This window comes from Saccopteryx leptura, chromosome 2, assembly GCF_036850995.1.
Source record: "Saccopteryx leptura isolate mSacLep1 chromosome 2, mSacLep1_pri_phased_curated, whole genome shotgun sequence".
Taxonomy (NCBI): domain Eukaryota; kingdom Metazoa; phylum Chordata; class Mammalia; order Chiroptera; family Emballonuridae; genus Saccopteryx; species Saccopteryx leptura.
This window is the reverse complement of record NC_089504.1, coordinates 141,476,899-141,494,266: the sequence shown is the minus strand read 5'-3', so window position 1 is coordinate 141,494,266 and position 17,368 is coordinate 141,476,899. Positions and strand designations below refer to the sequence as shown.

The 17,368-nt window shown below is 39.3% G+C and overlaps 1 protein-coding gene across 1 annotated transcript in view; it reads left to right on the top strand.

The window, feature by feature from the left end:
- Positions 1 to 17,368, top strand: part of SLC2A13 (solute carrier family 2 member 13) — a 359,257-nt gene that overhangs the window by 19,378 nt on the left and 322,511 nt on the right. The window lies entirely within an intron of this gene.

Genomic DNA, 17,368 nt, shown 5'->3' with positions numbered 1-17,368 from the left:
AGGTCAGATTTCTTCCTTATTCTGTGAAATATATAAGAATAAATAAATGACATTTTAATAATAGTCTTAATATAAGTAAATTAAAGGATATAATAATGTTCAGATGAATGGATTATTTATTGTGAATGAACAAATCTTGAGACTGAAGAAATAACTCATTTTTTTAAGAACTCTTTTTTTAATGGTTAATCCCCTAATTAAGAAAAAACATGAATGTTGAAAAAAAAACATTAATTTTGTGATACTCATTTGGTAATTACACATCATTTATTTAATATTTATCTATGTAATAGATCATTATGTTCTAGAGCATTTTCAAAATATATTTTTCTAAAAATGACACCCATTGTTAAACATGCATTTATATGTTTTAAGCATTAAGAATTACAGTTATTAATAAGCATTGAAGCTTTGCATATAAATTTTGAGTGCTGTGGTTAGCACTTAACTTCTTTTATTTGCTTTAAATGAACAACTAGCCAACTTAATCTAATTTGAATTAAAATGATTTATAGATGGGAATTTAATGCCACTGTCAGTAAATTTCAAAGCAGTCATGAAGCTGAGGTATCTAGAGATAAGGCATTTAGTAAAACTTTGCCTTAATTATTCAAAAGAAAATGAATTCTAGGAATTATAGATCAACAGACCTGTGATTAATTTCTAGCAAAATTATAAAATATGAAAGTGAAGGTTTAGGGGCATTTGCAAAATAATCTGATGATTACTAGAAGCTTTTGTGGATTCACTAGGAATATGTCTTATAAAACTAACCTCATTTTTTTTCCTTTGAAAATAGGACTGGGTTTGTAGATTAGGAAAATTCTACAGATAAAGAGTTTGACATACTCCCTTTCTTTCATTTAACGTATTTGTAAAACCCTTTATACTAGGTGGTGAACAAAATATACTTTTATTAGTCCCTTGGGGGATTATGATAAATAACCTCTGAAATTTTACAGATAATAAAACATGGCTTAGTTGGATGCTCTGTCAGGGATGAATAGCAGGGTCTCTCATGGGTTCCAACCCAGAGCTCAGTCCTTTATGCTCTGTGCTCATCCAGCCTGAGGGAGCCCAGAGCCAACCAATGGCTGTTATGCTTGATAACAGAATTAATATTCAAAATATTTTCAGTATACTACTATTAAAAGTCAGGAAAAATAAGCCTGGCCTGTGGTGGCACAGTAGATAAAGCATCAACCCGTAACATTGAGGTTGCGGTTGGAAACCCTGGGCTTGCCTGGTCCAGGCTCATATGGGACTTGATACTTCCTGCTCCTCCCCCTTCTCCGCCTCTCTCTCTCCCCCTCTCCCTCTTTCCCTCTTTCCTTCTTTCCCTCCCTCTCCCCCTCCCTCCCTCCCTCTCCCCCTCCTTCCCTCTCTCTCTCCCTCTCCCTCTTTCCCTCTCCCTCTCTCCTTCTCTCTCCCTCTCTCCTTCTCTCCCCTCCCTCCCTCTCTCCCCCTCTCCCTCCCTTCCTCTCTCCCCCTCTTTCTCCCCCCTCCCTCTCTCCCTCTCCCTCTCCCTCTCTCCCTCTCTCTCTCTCTCCCTCTCTCCCTCCCTCCCTCTCTCCCCCTCTCCCTCCCTTCCTCTCTCCCCCTCTCTCCCCCCTCCCTCTCTCCCTCTCCCTCTCCCTCTCTCCCTCCCTCTCTCTCTCCCCCTCTCCCTCCCTCTCTCCCCCTCTCCCTCCTTCTCTCTCTCCCCCTCTCCCTCTCTCCCTCTCCCTCTCCCCCTCTCCCTCTCTCTCTCACTCCCTCTCTCTCCCCCTCCCTCCCTCTCTCTTTCCCTTTCCCTCCCTCGTCTAAAGTGAATAAATAAAATCTTTTTAAAAATCAAGAAAAAGGCCCTGGCCGGTTGGCTCAGTGGTAGAGCATCGGCCTGGCGTGCGGGGGACCTGGGTTCGATTCCCGGCCAGGGCGCATAGGAGAGGCGCCCATTTGCTTCTCCACCCCCCCCCTCCTTCCTCTCTGTCTCTCTCTTCCCCTCCCGCAGCCAAGGCTCCATTGGAGCAAAGATGGCCTGGGCGCTGGGGATGGCTCCTTGGCCTCTGCCCCAGGCGCTGGAGTGGCTCTGGTTGCGGCAGGGCGACGCCCCCTGGTGGGCAGAGCATCGCCCCTGGTGGGCGTGCCGGGTGGATCCCGGTCGGGCGCATGCCATGCAGGGGTCTGTCTGACTGTCTCTCCCCGTTTCCAGCTTCAGAAAAATACAAAAAAAAAAAAAAAATCAAGAAAAAGTAAAAGTATTAGGTAATATGTTTATAATATGTTTGTATCTTTTACATTTTAAATATTTTGCACTGTTTCTTTTGGCCTACACTTCGACCTGGCCAGCAATGAGACAGACTCCTTCAGTGATAGTCTGTAGGCGCCTGTACAAGTAGGTGGTCTGCACACGGTTAAGGTATTGAAGGCGAAGTGTGCGTTGTACTCACTGGCCTGACTGTAGGGCCTCGATAGTCCCATCTGCTTCCAGATTTCGAAGGGCTGCCTCAGTGATTGCAGTGGAGAAGTGGTTTCATCAAATCTGTAAGAGATCTTGTCCTCTGAAACAGAATAAATCAGTTAAGATACTCAAGGTTGCAAACTATGTGAAAGGGAAAATGATGTCACCTTTTCTGACTTCCTATTTGTATGTAATAAATGTTGGTTGACTTGCTGACAGCACCTGAATCATTTTATTATATTTGGCCTCTGCCTTTTAAGTTATCAGATTAGCTTAACTTTTCTTAAATGTAGTGTGAGTCTTCCTTTTATGAAATCAAGAACATTATTTTATGTTGTTCATTTGAGAAAGAGAATTTGTAAAATGTGGCGATGACAACTTTGAAAGCCATATGTCTCTGGCACCCTCAGTGGAGCTCCTCAATTCTCTCTTGACTCTTTAAATGATTCATTCTGCCACTTGCAGGATTTCTTTCAAGAAAACCAATTATTTAGTGTTCTTGAGTGATTGATTTGCAAATTAGTCTTATTTTAATGATGCTATGATAAACATTTGCCTTTATTTTTTTTTTTTTTTGCTGTTGTAAAAAACCTTTCACCAAAGGAATTAATATTACCCTTGTGAAAACAAAAGCCAACCATTTGTCACCTGCTTTGTTTCCACTACTCCCTGTCCCTTCATCATCTTCTTCCTTCCCCTGCTCTCACCACACTTTGCTGTTGTTATTCTTTGCTAAAATGCTTGGTGTTTCTCAATCTTAAGTGTGAATAAAAGCATTTTTAGACAGCTCTGCCATGTTTACTGGTCTGTAACATACAGTATAGGTAGTGTGCTTGCTGTGCCAACAAAGCTTCAGGACAAGACCCCTAGCTCTTCTCCAACCAGACTAACACCCCCAAGTCCCACCATGTAGGGCTCCTGGATCTGTGAAAGCTGTCTAGGTCAGTGGTAGTCGAGCTGGTCCCTACCACCCACTAGTGGTCGTTCCAGCTTTCATGGTGGGCAGTAGCAGAGCAACCAAAGTATAAATACAAAGATAGATTTAGCCTGACCAGGCGGTGTTGCAGTGGATAGAGTGTCAGATTGGGATGCGGAAGACCCAGGTTCAAGACCCCAAGGTCACCAGCTTGAGCGCGGGCTCAATCTGGTTTGAGCAAAAGCTCACCAGCTTGAACCCAAGGATGCTGGCTTGAGCAAGGGGTCACTCGGTGCTGAAGGCCCGTGGTCAAGGCACATATGAGAAAGCAATCAATGAACAACTAAGGTGTTGCAATGCTCAACGAAAAACTAATGATTGACACTTCTCATCTCTCCGTTCCTGTCTGTCTGTCCATCCGTCCCTGTCTATCCCTCCCTCTGACTCTCTCTCTCTGTCTCTGTTAAAAAAAAGAAAAAGATAGATTTAACTATAGTAAGTTGTTTTATAAAGATTTATTCTGCCAAGCTTAGCAGAATCTGACATAAAGTACTTGGTAAGTAATTATTATCATATGCTTTAACTTGCTGTAACTCTGCTTTATAAATTTTATAAAGTCAGGTTACTTCCCTACTTTATAAATCACCATTACTGTGGAACCAATGGGTGGTTAGAAAATTTTACTGCTAACAGAGATACAAAAGTGGGCGGTAGGTATAAAAAGGTTGACTACCCTGGCCTAGGCAATACAGCTTTCCTTAAAAGGCAGCCATTGTCAATGATCGACTTCAAAAATGATTTTGAAGATGGGATTATTCTCTCCACACATTAGAATGTGTAGCTACCTAGTCAGGTGCAGTTTCTTCCAACTTATAATTTCTTTTAATGTGTGATGATATTGAGGTCAGTGGGAAAGATAACAATTTTAAAGTGGGCCAATAAAATCAGGTTAAATGTCATCTTTTTCAATTTAGATATTGATGAAATAATCAAGTCCTACCAAGCAGTTTATGTTTGAGCAAGAGCTGCCTATACTGTGGGATAGCTTATCTTTAACTGTTCTGCATGTGAGCTTCATGTTCTAAAAGAAATGTTATACTAGTGATGTTACTTAACAGCTTAAACCTTTTCAGGCCATTAAAAAAAAATGAGGGACTTGTTTCTTTCTCTGCCACCCTCCCTTCCTTTCTTCATATAAATATTTAGTAAACTTTAGGGCAAGGAAAATGCTGAAGGATTAGGAAGAGGTGGTAATATTTTGTCTTAAAAAGAAAAAAAATTCTTGTGGTAAAAACATTGAACATGAGAATTATCCTCTTAAATTTTTAAGTGTGTGGTACAGTATTGATAACAATACGTACAATGTTGTACAGCGATCTCTAGAGCTCACTAGTCTTGCTTCCCTGAAACCTTATGCCCGTTGGTTAGCAGCTCCCTGTTTCCTCCTCGCTCCAGCCATGGCAACCACTATTCCACTCTTCTAGGCTATGAATCTGACTATTTTAGATGCCTCATGTAAGTGGAATCATATAGACTTCTACTTCATCCAACTTGAGCTGTTTCTTCTTGAAATAGATTTCTTCCCTTGAGCATTGTTCAAAGTATTCTAGTGTGTAACTCATTTAATCTTCATACCATAGAGTAAATACTGTGTTGTTTCTCATATTATACAGATGTTATCTTAGACATAGGGAGATTAAATAACTTAATGAAGAACTTATGTCTAGTAAGTTGTGGAGATGAAATTTGAACCCACCAGTTTAACCCAAAGTCTGGGCTCTTAACCACTCCACCACAATGCTTCAGGGTGCTAACAAGAATACCTGCTTCACAGAGTTGGTGTGAGAAATCAGCTAAGCTGTATAGAGCTCTTAGGACAGTACCTGGCTTGTAGTAAATATATCATAAATGGTAGCTATTATTACTGCATTTTAACTTTAATATGTGTACTAGGTATCTGCCTCAGTGAAATACTGTAAAAGGATATTTATACTGATTTGTAGTATGAGTTGTTTCATGAACTTAAGTGATTTACTGAGTCCTTGGTTTCTCAATGTTTTATTATTATTTTAATGATAAAATAATATCTACATCAGGGGTCCCCAAACTTTTTACACAGGGGCCAGTTCACTGTCCCTCAGACCGTTGGAGGGCCAGACTGTAAAAAAAACCTGTGAACAAATCCCTATGCACACTGCACTTATCTTATTTTAAAGTAAAAAACCAAAATGGGAACAAATACAATATTTAAAATAAAGAACAAGTAAATTTAAATCAACAAACTGACCAGTATTTCAATGGGAACTATGGGCCTGCTTTTGGCTAATGAGATGGTCAATGTGCTCCTCTCACTGACCACCAATGAAAGAGGTCCCCCTTCTGGAAGTGCGGCAAGGGCCGGATAAATGGCCTCAGGGGGCCGCATGTGGCACGCGGGCCATAGTTTGGGGACACCTGATCTACATCATAATGATTTTTTAAATTTTTTTAAATTTTATTTATTCATTTTAGAGAGGAGAGTGAGGGACAGAGAGGGAGAGAGAGAGGAGAGAGAGACAGAGAGAGAAGGTGGGGAGGAGCTGGAAGCATCAACTCCCATATGTGCCTTGACCAGGCAAGCCCAGGGTTTCAAACCAGCGACCTCAGCATTTCCAGGTCGACGCTTTATCCACTGCGCCACCACAGGTCAGGCCATCATAGTGATTTTATGTGGATTAAATCAGGTAGAATTATATCAGGATACCTGGTACACATAGAATACTTAGTGGTGTTGGCTTCTCTGCTCCCTAACGACATCTGTGTTTCTTGGGGATAGGAACAATGTTTTATTATTTTTATATCCACCCCAGAGTCTATCACAGCTCTTGGCACATAGTAGGCATTTCGTAAATACTATTAGAATAAGTGAATTAGAGCATTGGAAGGAGAAAGAACAGAAGGAAGGTCAAATATGTGGACATTATTATTACTATTATTTATTATTATTTTTTGTATTTTCCTGAAGTGAGAAGCGGGGAGGCAGAGAGACTCTTGCAGGTGCCCAACCAGGATCTACCCTGCATGCCCACTAGGGGGCGATGCTCAGTTGCAACTGGAGCCATTCTAGCACCTAAGGTGAAGGCCATGGAGCCATCCTCAGTGCGCAGGCCAAGTTTGCTCTAGTGGAGCTCTGGCTGCGGGAGGGGAAGAGATAGACAGAGAGAAAGTAGAGGGGGAAGAGTGGAGAAGCAGATGAGAGCTTCTCCTGTGTGTCCTGGCCCAGACATTTTTCTAATGAAGGTAACTTTCTCCTAGAGGAAAAAAATAATCATTGGAAGGCAACATGGATCTAAAAGTTTATCTTTTTGTTTGTTTTTAATTTAAAGGTTAAACTGATCTGGTATTTAATTCTAAAGTATTATGCAACTAAAATGGCCACTTCAGGACTGGAGAATGGAAGAGAGGGTGAAGGAAAGCAAGGGTAAGAGACTTAGAACTATAGACATGTTGTACTCTAAACTCAAGTCATGCTCTTGAGCAGTCTTCAATCTTAGTAACATTTATTGGGGCCTTTGGAAAACTAATTCGATGGTTAGCCTTTATTTTTTGAAAAATTATTTACTGTTTGCCTTTACATTTTGAGGAATCCTTTCTGAATGAAACTGCAGCACAAAACAGTAATGAGAGGCATGGAGTGCCGAGGAGGGTGTGTGTGTGGTTGCGGCACCAGGAAGCAGAGAGAAAAGCCCTGGTACCTGATGAAATCAGCCTGAGGACGGGTACGTGTCCTTCCCCTCCACGGGCAGAGCAAAGGCAGCTGCTGGGGGGGAAGGTGCTCCGTTTCTAGAGTTGGTTGTGATGTCTTGTCTAATTTTACCTCTTGGGATGAGATGGTGAAACTTATAACTGGAACTGGCCTTTGGTAACTGTACGAGAGGACCAGCCTAAACAGGTCATTCACTCAGTGTGTAGATTTCTTCAGAAACGTGTTGCAGTCTTCAGTCAAGGGAACAAACCAGGATCTGTCCTTGGCTTCAGAGGCACACCTGTTCACTCTGCCCATCAGCTGGGCCCTGGCGCTTGTAGTACCCTGCTCTTGTGGCAGGTCTTTCTGTGTGGACAAGGGACTACAGTGCCTCTTTTGTTTCTTCCTCTTAGTTTCTGTTTTGCTTTTAACTGAATTGTCTGGAATATCTTCTGCTGTTGATGTAATAAGGAAAAGCAGGTGGTGTTTCTAACCAATGGGGAAAAGTAAAATATTTCTTCCCCAGAGGGATGAAACATGAGAATAGACATGTCACATCTTGTTTGCGGGCCTGTCTTATTTCTCGCTTCAGGTTCAATTCTGCCATGTTATCAGTGACCTCAGGTTAAGAAAACAAGTGGCACCAAAAGCAAAGACACATTTTCTTTTATCATGGCAACAGGTGTTGACTTCTATTTATGTTTATGAGTAGATGCAATGAGAAGGCTTCAAATTAAACATTTTTAGAATGGTGATGCCAGGTGGGGACAAGGAGACTTAAAAAAAAATCATCTTCCTAGACCACCTGCATTTTGACTGCCGTGTGTCTGTTGCTGGTGCTGTTGCTTCGGCAGTTCCCGGGTTTCTGCTCTTGCTTAGAAGGCAGCATAGCAGAGCCGAGGAAGCTTGGGAGTGACATTGGAATTCCTGGGTCGCAGTCTTGCTTTTACGTTTTGCTTAAGTATGTGATTTTTGGACAAGTCACTTAACCTCTCTTAGCTCATGTTCCTTTATGGAACGTAAGGGTTTTATTAGATTCTGGACAAAGTTTCTTCTAACACGGGAGCTTCATTAACCAGGTGAGAGGAAAGGAAAGGGAGTGTTGAGATGACCTGCTCCCTACGCAGGCCCCTTTTGCACTGCGCAGTGGGCAGGAACCCAGGCTGTGTCAGGCCTGCGCGGGAGGGAGAGCTTACTCCTAGACTCCTGAAATTCTAAGCTCTTAGATAAACTGAGGTTATTATGAAAATGAGGCTTCAAGTCCAGTGCTGGCCTAGAGTGAATCTTTCTGTGTTCACTCTAAAACATTTTAGCTTTTAATAGACTGCTCTTTCCCTCTGTTCAGACTTGGTGCTCAGTTCCAGACGCCTCTCCAGTCAGATCACCTGACTTAGGTTGAATTTTGTCATTTGAGACGGCTCTGGGAGCAAGCCTGCCTACTGGCTATTTTTGTGTTTGTTGTTATTTAAGGCATCTTGTTGAAGCTGCAGAGTACTCTCTCTGAAAGAGTGATTTTTAATGGAAAGCTGTTGCATTGAAAAGGGGCTTTGTGTTTTTATAGACCACGCAATTCTATGCCAACTGACACAGTTTAAAAGTGGTTATTGGCGGGTAGAACACACAGGTGAGTACTTGAGAGCCTGGTGGTAGTATTTTGAAGTACTTGTACTTGAGAAGAGAAGAAAGCACAAACCAGGTCTGAAGTCTTCTGTTTGATGATTTTTATAATATCTTAAAATAGATTGATGTTTCTGTCTTATTCTACCAGATGTGTGCTTCATCTTTAATTAGATACCTTTAAATATATCAGTTAAAGAGTGTTTGCTTCAATATCCAGTGTTCGTAATTCTTACTGATATTGTTGGAATGTCTTTTTCTGCCTCCCAAATTCATATTTGTGTCTGTATGCTGTAAGGAAAACAATTGTTTTAAAATGTGACGAGTGATATCTGATGCTAGTCAAATGGCGTGCGTCCTCCGTCCTGTCCTTCCACTGATTACAGCTACAAGTTCGGGAATCGTGCAAAACACAGCTGAGGGCCCTTGAGCGTACATGACACTCTCTGGCTCCTAGGGTCCCCCGTTTCCCAATCAGATGTCTAGAAGATCAGGGTTTGTCTCAAAACTTTAAACCTGTCATACCATTCCGCATACTAGGGACTGCCCTTGGGGAAGTGGCAAGAGGAACTGGAGAGAAAAGGAACAGTGATACCTCACATGCTCTCCACCCCAGCACTGCGGTGCTGCACCAGGGCCTCCACCCTGCAGCGGGGCGCCTTGTGCCGGGCTGGCCTGACACAGGGCCGGGCCAGGCGAGGAGGGAGCAGTGGGGGATTTCTTCCATATCCTCTGGCTCACTAGGAGGAGGGTCCATTTTCTCAGTCCTTCAGCTAGAAAGAGTGGGTTTCTCCAGAGGTTTTGTTTTCTTTCTTTCTTTTTTTTCTTTGCTGCTGTTCACTCGAATAGTCTTGGGCCTCAGCCCATCCACAGGTCAAACCCAGGAGATTAAGCTGGAAAAACACAAACAGTAAACTCAACTGCATTATCAGTTAGTTTACACATTTTGAAAGTAAATTATGAAAGCGAACTGTTGAAAATCAAAGAGAGAAACAAAACAAAACTTGAAAGCAGTGAGGAAAAAACCACAGTTTATACACACAAGGGACCAATGACACAAATGATTGTGGGTTTCTCATCAGGAACCAGGAGGCCAGAGACAGAGGGGAGAGAGGACTTTTTAGGTGCTGAAAGAGAAAAGCTATTGTCCAAGAATGCGATTGTCAACAGCTGTGCTCTAAAATACTAAAGCAGCTACTTCAGACTGAAGGGAAATGATATCAGAAGAAAACTTAGAATATCAGTCATGGAGAGTCACAGAAATAGGAAATAACTAGGTAAATATAATTATTTTTTCGCATGAGTTCTTTAAAATATGTATGATGTTGAAAGCAAAATTCATGACATTGATAGTTTTTCAAGGTATGTAGTTGTAATATACTGTATATGACACCTATAACAATGGGAGAGGTAAAGGGATCTCTATTATTGTAAGCTCTCTGTATTTACGGAAAGTGATAAAATATTAATACTGAGTAGTTTGAAAGTTAGGGATGTATATTATAATCCCTAGAGCAAGCACTAAAAAGTGAGTATAAAGTGATACTGCCCGGTGACCCAATAGATAGGTTAAAATAGAGTATAGGAAAATATTTTTTAAATGCAGAATAAGGCAGTAAAGAGGAACAGAAGAACATAAAGCAAAGTATACAAACAGAAAACAAGTGATGCAATAACTATATTAAATATATATGATCTAAGACAAAAGACACAAATTGTCAGATTAAGTAAACAACAACAACAAAAATCCCTAACTGTACTCTCAATAAGAAAGTGATTTAAAATATAATGTTGAAGATAGATTAAAAGCTAAAAGGATGGAAAAAGATACATCATCTTATTCACTGCTAGTGGGAATGTAAATTGGTACAGCCATTACGGAAGAAAGTATGGTGGTTCCTCAAAAAATTAATAGAACTACTTTATGACCCAGCAATCCCTCTACTGAGTACCCAAAAAACTCAAAAACATGGGTATATAAAGACACATGCACCCCCGTGTTCATTGCAGCATTATTCACAGAGGCCAAGGCATGGAAACAACCAAAGTGTCTATTGACAGAAGATTGGATAAAGGAGATGTGGTACATATATACTATAGAATATTACTGAGCCATAAGAAACTGACATATTGCTATTTATGACAACGTGGATGGACCTTGAGAATATTATCCTGAGCGAAATAAGCAAATCAGAAAAAACTAAGAACTATGATTTTACATATAGGTGAGACAAAACTGAGACTCATGGGCATAGATTAAAGTGAAGCGGTCGGTTATCAGGGGAAGAGGGTTGTGGGGGAAGCAGAGGCGGAAGAGGAATAAAGAGCGACAAATATACAGTGACAGAAAGTGATTTGACTTTGGGTGATGGATATACAATGTAATCAACTGTTCAAATGCTTACAGAAATGTTTACCTGAAATTTATGTACTCTTACTGATCAATGTCACCCCATTAAAATTTCTAAATACAATTTTAAAGGAATATTGAATGTCTGTTAATATCAGGTTTCAAACAAGAAAAATTTCCAGAGCTGTCCTGCAGTAAATGAATGAATAAATTGATGCATCTATACAATTCATATGTATTACTCAGTGCTGAAAAGAATAAGCCTGGAAAGACATGGAGGAAACTTAAATGCCTATTACTAAGGGAAAGAAGCCAATGTGAAAAGGCTGCATACTGGATGAGTCCAATGATATGACACTCTGGAGAAGGCAAAACTGTGGAGACAGTATAGAGATCAGTGGTTGCCAGGATTTCGGGGTGGGGGAGAGGGAGGGAGGAATGAACAGATGTGGCACAGGGGATATTTAGGGCAGTGAAACTGTTACGTGTGATGCTGTAAAGGTGGATGCATATCATTAAATATTTGTTGAAACTCAGATTGTATAACAGAAAAGTGAACTCTCATGTAAACTACAGACATCAGTCAATAACAAGAATATTATCTCATCAGTTTTAACACACGTACCACACCAATGTGAGATGTTAACGAAAGGGGTACTGGCAGGGCAGTGGGAGATGGAAGGGGTGTAGGGGAACTCGGTACTTTCTTCCCAATTTCTTAGTAAAACTAAAACTTCTAAGAATAGATACTTTTAAAAAAAGATGCTTAATATCATTATTAGAGAAATACAAATTCAAACTGGATACTAGTATACACCTGTTAGAAGGGCAAAAACAGAAATCTGACAATACAAAGTTCAAGTGCATATGGGTTGCCAGTGGGAAGCTCATACATTACTGTTGTGATTGCAGCTGGTATAGCCACGTTGGAAAGCTGCTTGGCTGTCCATTCTAATGTAAACGTATACTCACCATACGACCTATCGGTCCTACTAGAAGATATTTATACAAGGGAAATAATTTATGTTCACATAGAAATGTATGTGCACATGTTTATAGCAATTTTATTCATGATCATCTAAAACTGGTAACATCTGAAATACCTTCAAATGACAGATAAACTGTGCCATTGTATATCCATACAATGGAATACTGCTCAGCAATAAAAAATAGAGTATTGCTACGTCACACACCAGCATATATGAGTCTCAAATGCGTTGAGTAAACCATACCTAAGGACTACATATTGTATGATTTCATTTACATGACAGTGTAGAGAAGCTGAAACTAGAGGGATGGGTGAACACAGTCTGTGTGGGGCTGCTGTTTATACAGATGGAGAGATTGAGGGAAGGGTTATGGTGATGGAAGGGTTTTGCATCTTTATTGTGCCTGTGGTTACATGACCATGTATTTGTCAAAATTCATAGAACTATACACTGAAAGGAGCTAATTTTACAGTATATACATTTAAAAATATATTGTTTTTTGCCTTTTATACAAATGAGGGAACTGAAACTTGTCGAGGTTAAATAAGGTTTCTAAGCTAATAAGTGGTAGAGACGGGATTCATTTCACTCCTAATTGAGGCTTTCTCAGTCTCAGCACTATTGCTATATTAAGCTGGATAATGCTTTGTGGTAGGCATCTGTCTCATGTATTGGAGATATTTAGCAGCATCCCTGGCCTGGACTCAATGCCAGTAGCAAAACTGCCCCCAGCTGTGATCAACATAGTTTCTCAGATAGTGACATATTCCTCCACTCCCGGGGGTGGGTTGGGGTGTCTGTGTGAGGGTGATAGGAATTGTCCCCAGGTGACAACCATTCTAACCCATTGAATCACTGCATGTGACCTATTGGGTCATTTGTTAGTTCCCTCATATAAAAATGGGCTGATAACAGGCCCTGCTTATTTCAGAAGGTAGCCCTAAGTATCAGATGAGAGGATAATGTGTGGACGTCCTTTGTCAAATGTACTGCTCCAAATAGATTTTATTATTTTAGGTTGTTGGAAATAAATAAAGTTGGGGGCGAGGAGAATGCCCAGAGGTGAAGAAAAGTACCTACTATGATCACATCAAAGAAGACATATTTTATTAGAGGTGGAGATTGACATTTAAGGGAAGATGGAGAGGATTGTTCAAGCAGGATCTCATAAGATGGTATTAACTTTAGTGGGGCTGCTAATATCTAGATTCTGGCCCTCAATTTTTTAAGTCTGTAAAGTTGATCTCTCCCCATTCTTACTGAACTGATTAGGTTTAAGGGTGCTGATTCCTACTAAGCCAGCATAGAACAGAAGGAGGAAGAACCAGATGCCTGTTGTGAATTAAGGGAGAACAAGAGTGAGAGTCAAGTGAATGGAAGTGCTCGGTCTGGCTGGTCAGTGTTGGAGTTTCTGTTCTGTCGCTCCTTCATCCCCACTCGTCCTGATGCAGAGTTGCTCTGGGAATTAGCAGTCGGTACAAAGGAAGTTAGTAGCATACCTGGAATATAATTGGTGTTATTTAAATATTCATTTTCATTTTGTTCATTTTTCATATAAAGAAAAATCTACCAAATCAAGTGGCATCTTTCACTGTCTTGTCAGGAAATTCTCGGCTCTTTCAATGCCAGAGACACATTGAAAGTCTTAAACTTTGGCTTTGTTTTACCTTAGATTTCACAGAGACCAGTGAGTGGTTCTCTGTTAACATGCTCATTCAAATTACTAAAAATATGACGGACTAGTTTACGTTATTCTGTTCATGCCTTCCTGAGGGCATGTTCTCATTACCTTGATTAATATAATAGCATTGGTGTTTGGCAACCTTCAATCAGTATTTTTTTTATAAACCACCTCTTATGGAAGGGAGCCATAGCAATAGTAATATAGGTCTCATAATGATTACAAATAGCTCTCTTAAACTGATTACACAGAAATAATGAGCTTATAAAATTAAGGATGCACAGGAATGATTTAATGTGAAACCTAATGTTGTAATCCAAAATTTAAAAGTCATAGCAAGTAAATAATATGTTACTGATGCCGCTTCTGGAAAAACGTTTAAATAGCAGCTGATTAGGAGATTTTAAAACATGAGGTGTTTATTAAATGGATAAGAAACTATATATTGTATAATTACATTTATGTCATTGTATTAAAGAAGGTAGGCATTATTTTCACCACAGTCCTAATTAAGTCATATATTCTGCATTTCCATGGAAACAAGATAGTATCTCTAGATGCTTGTCATTTAGTAATTGCTAATGGATTTAAATAAAATTTATCATTACAAAAATGTCTGCTATTATGTTGGACACAATAGTCCAGGAAAGCCATTTTTTTCTGACTTTTTTTCCTATTGCTTAATAGGTGTAAAATTTATATCATTATTTATACGTTTAATATTTCATCTTAATGGATTCAAAAGGGAGTTGACTTTATTACTAAATACAATCAAAAGAATTCTTTGGAAATGTTTAATGAATATGTATAATATGCAGTTTCTTTAACTTATAGATACTTTTTGAATATAATATTTCTGCTAGTGATAACCATAAATACTTTGAGATCTTAGATAAATTCTATGTTTTCTCCTTTTCTTCCTCCTTCTTCTCTTCAACAGATATTAAGTACCATAAATATATATATTTAGAGAGATAGGGAGAGAGAGACAGGAACATGAGCTCTTGCTGTATGTGCCCTGACTGGAGAATTGAACAAGCAACCTCCGTGCTCTGGGACAATGCTCCAACTAACTGAGCTATCTGGCCAGGGCTTTTTTTTGTTTGTTTGTTTGTATTTTTTCAAAAGTGAGAGTTGGGGAGGCCTGCATCTGCCATACTGGGATCCACCAGGCATGGCCACCAGGGGGTGATGCTCTGCCCATCTAAGCTGTTGCTCTGTTGTGGTTGGAGCCATTCTAATATCTGAGGCGGAGGCCATGGAGCCATCCTCAGCACCCGGGCCAACTTTGCTCCAATGGAGCCTTGGCTGCGGGAGGGGAAGAGAGAGATAGAGAGGAAGGAGAGGGGGAAGGGTAGAGAAGCAGATGAGCACTCCTCCATGTGCCCTGACTGGGAATGGAACCCCAGACTTTCACATGCTGGGCTGACACTCTAGTGCTGAGCCAACTGGCTAGGACCTTAACCAAAGTTTTTAATTCCAACTTTTACTAAAGCAACGCATTTCTCTAAGCACTCTACTGATGAGGCAACTGGCCAAGGCCAGGGCTTAATTTTTATTTATTTATTTATTTATTTTTATTCATTGGTTGATTCCTAGGCAGAGAGAGGAAGGGAGAGAGAGGGGAGGGAGAAGGGAAGCACTCATTTGTTGTTCTATTCAGTCATGCACTCATTGGTTGCTTCTCATTTGTGCCCTGACTGGGGATCGAACAACAACCTTGTCGTCTCAGGACAACGCTTAACTGACTGAACTAACCAGCTAAGGGCCTAAGTACCCAATATTTGCAAACTTATTCTAGGTTCTCCTCATACTTTGTTTTTATGACTATTATTATACATTTATGACATGTAATTATGGGAGACATAAGTGTATAAAAAGACCATCTTTCTCTGCCTGCTTTGTCTAGGCAGCCCTCAACGTGACTGGTCACCAGCCGTTTGTTCACCAGGTCCAGCTCCTTGCAGGTGAGCACTGCCGTCAGCCGTTGTTTATTCAGCCACTCCTTAGCCCTTTTTTTTTTAGCACTTTCTTCCTGGCTCCTGCCTTTGAGTTGTTTCACATTTAGACAAGAAAAAAACAAAAAAAGAACTCAGATTAAGTAATTACTTTGGTATTTATTTATTATTCCTATCTTTACATTTTGCAGATTACTTCCATAGTTATTTTTAAATTTATGAAAGGTACCTAAAATTCAGAAGGTTAAACTTTCTGGGAAACAAAGTACTTGTTTATCATAATAAACAATTTTCACTAGAAGCAACCTGTGTATGAGGCTAAATAGTCAAGAAGGGGAAAGAAGAGAGAAAACCAATTAAAAAAATTTGTATTTTGACAGATACTCTGAGTAATATAAACTTGTAAAGAGAAACATGCAGAATCATATTGACATCAATATTTCTAGTTTCTTCAGTCCTACTTATTATTAAGGTGACCAACTTTTTTACAATGAAAAGGACAAAAATAAATTGAAGAAAACAATATTGTAAATAAAAGAAACATTTTATTCATTGCAACAGTAATACACTATAATACAATAAATGCATAATAAAAACATTTGTAATCTTTTATATTGTAATTATGCTTATTTACATGCCTTAGTTTTTAATAGTAATTATAAGAAAAAAGTACTCATTTCCATTGAATGAATTTTTTTTTGTCAATGTATCATCTTGGAACAATATATTGGATATATCTGAACAAGAAATATCCTTCATATTGAATTTTATGGCAAATGCTGCAGCTAGAGTACCAGCATTCAATCTTGATTTCTCACTTGTCCAAAAATCATTAGAAATTGAAAAAACTCAACTGCTGTGTTAGTTCTAGGGCAGCACAGTGTAAATTGAGCAAGAATAAATTTTCACATGGAATATGTTCATTTTTGAAATGGCTGAGTATTTCCACCCATCTTTTATCAATTTTGACATGTTCATTTTCCCATTGTATTAATTTTTCAGAATTTAAATATACATTCAGTCTTCTAATTTCTTCAAAGAGACCATTGTCGTCTATTTTGATGTCTGGCATTTCTTTTGATAAAAAACTTTTGATAAAGACAAGATTCAATATCTGTCCAATATACTTGCGATGAAGTAAAAAATAAACCACTGAAAACTGTTATTTCCCATGATGTTTGTTTCAGACCATTCTTCGATATATTGAAAACATGTTTGGTAAAAATTCTGCACTTCTTTGATAAACTTTTCTGTTATGCCTGGATTTGATTCCTCTAAGTCTGACAATTTTCTTTTTATAATTAAAGGAAAGAATTTTTCTTCAAAATGAGATTTATATTGCAGGATAAAGTCATTCAAAATAAGACTAACTTCCATAGCTGAAATGTGTTCACTTTCAATCTTTTGAATCATTTTGTGAAAAACAGATGCTTGATTATGTACAAAATACATTAATATCTCAGATATTTTATTGAAAAACCGATTCCAGGATTTTAGGACATTTGTCTAAACTTAAAAAATATGAACGGAGAGGCTCAAATAATTGTAGAATACGCTCTCCATTGCAGTTGTTAGAGTAAGCCATCTGACTTTTGAATATCCTAAAAGTTTTTTGTATTCAATATTTGCTTCACAAAATTGTTTTAAAGTAGCAAGATGAATGGTATTACTTCTACATCAATTGGCATGG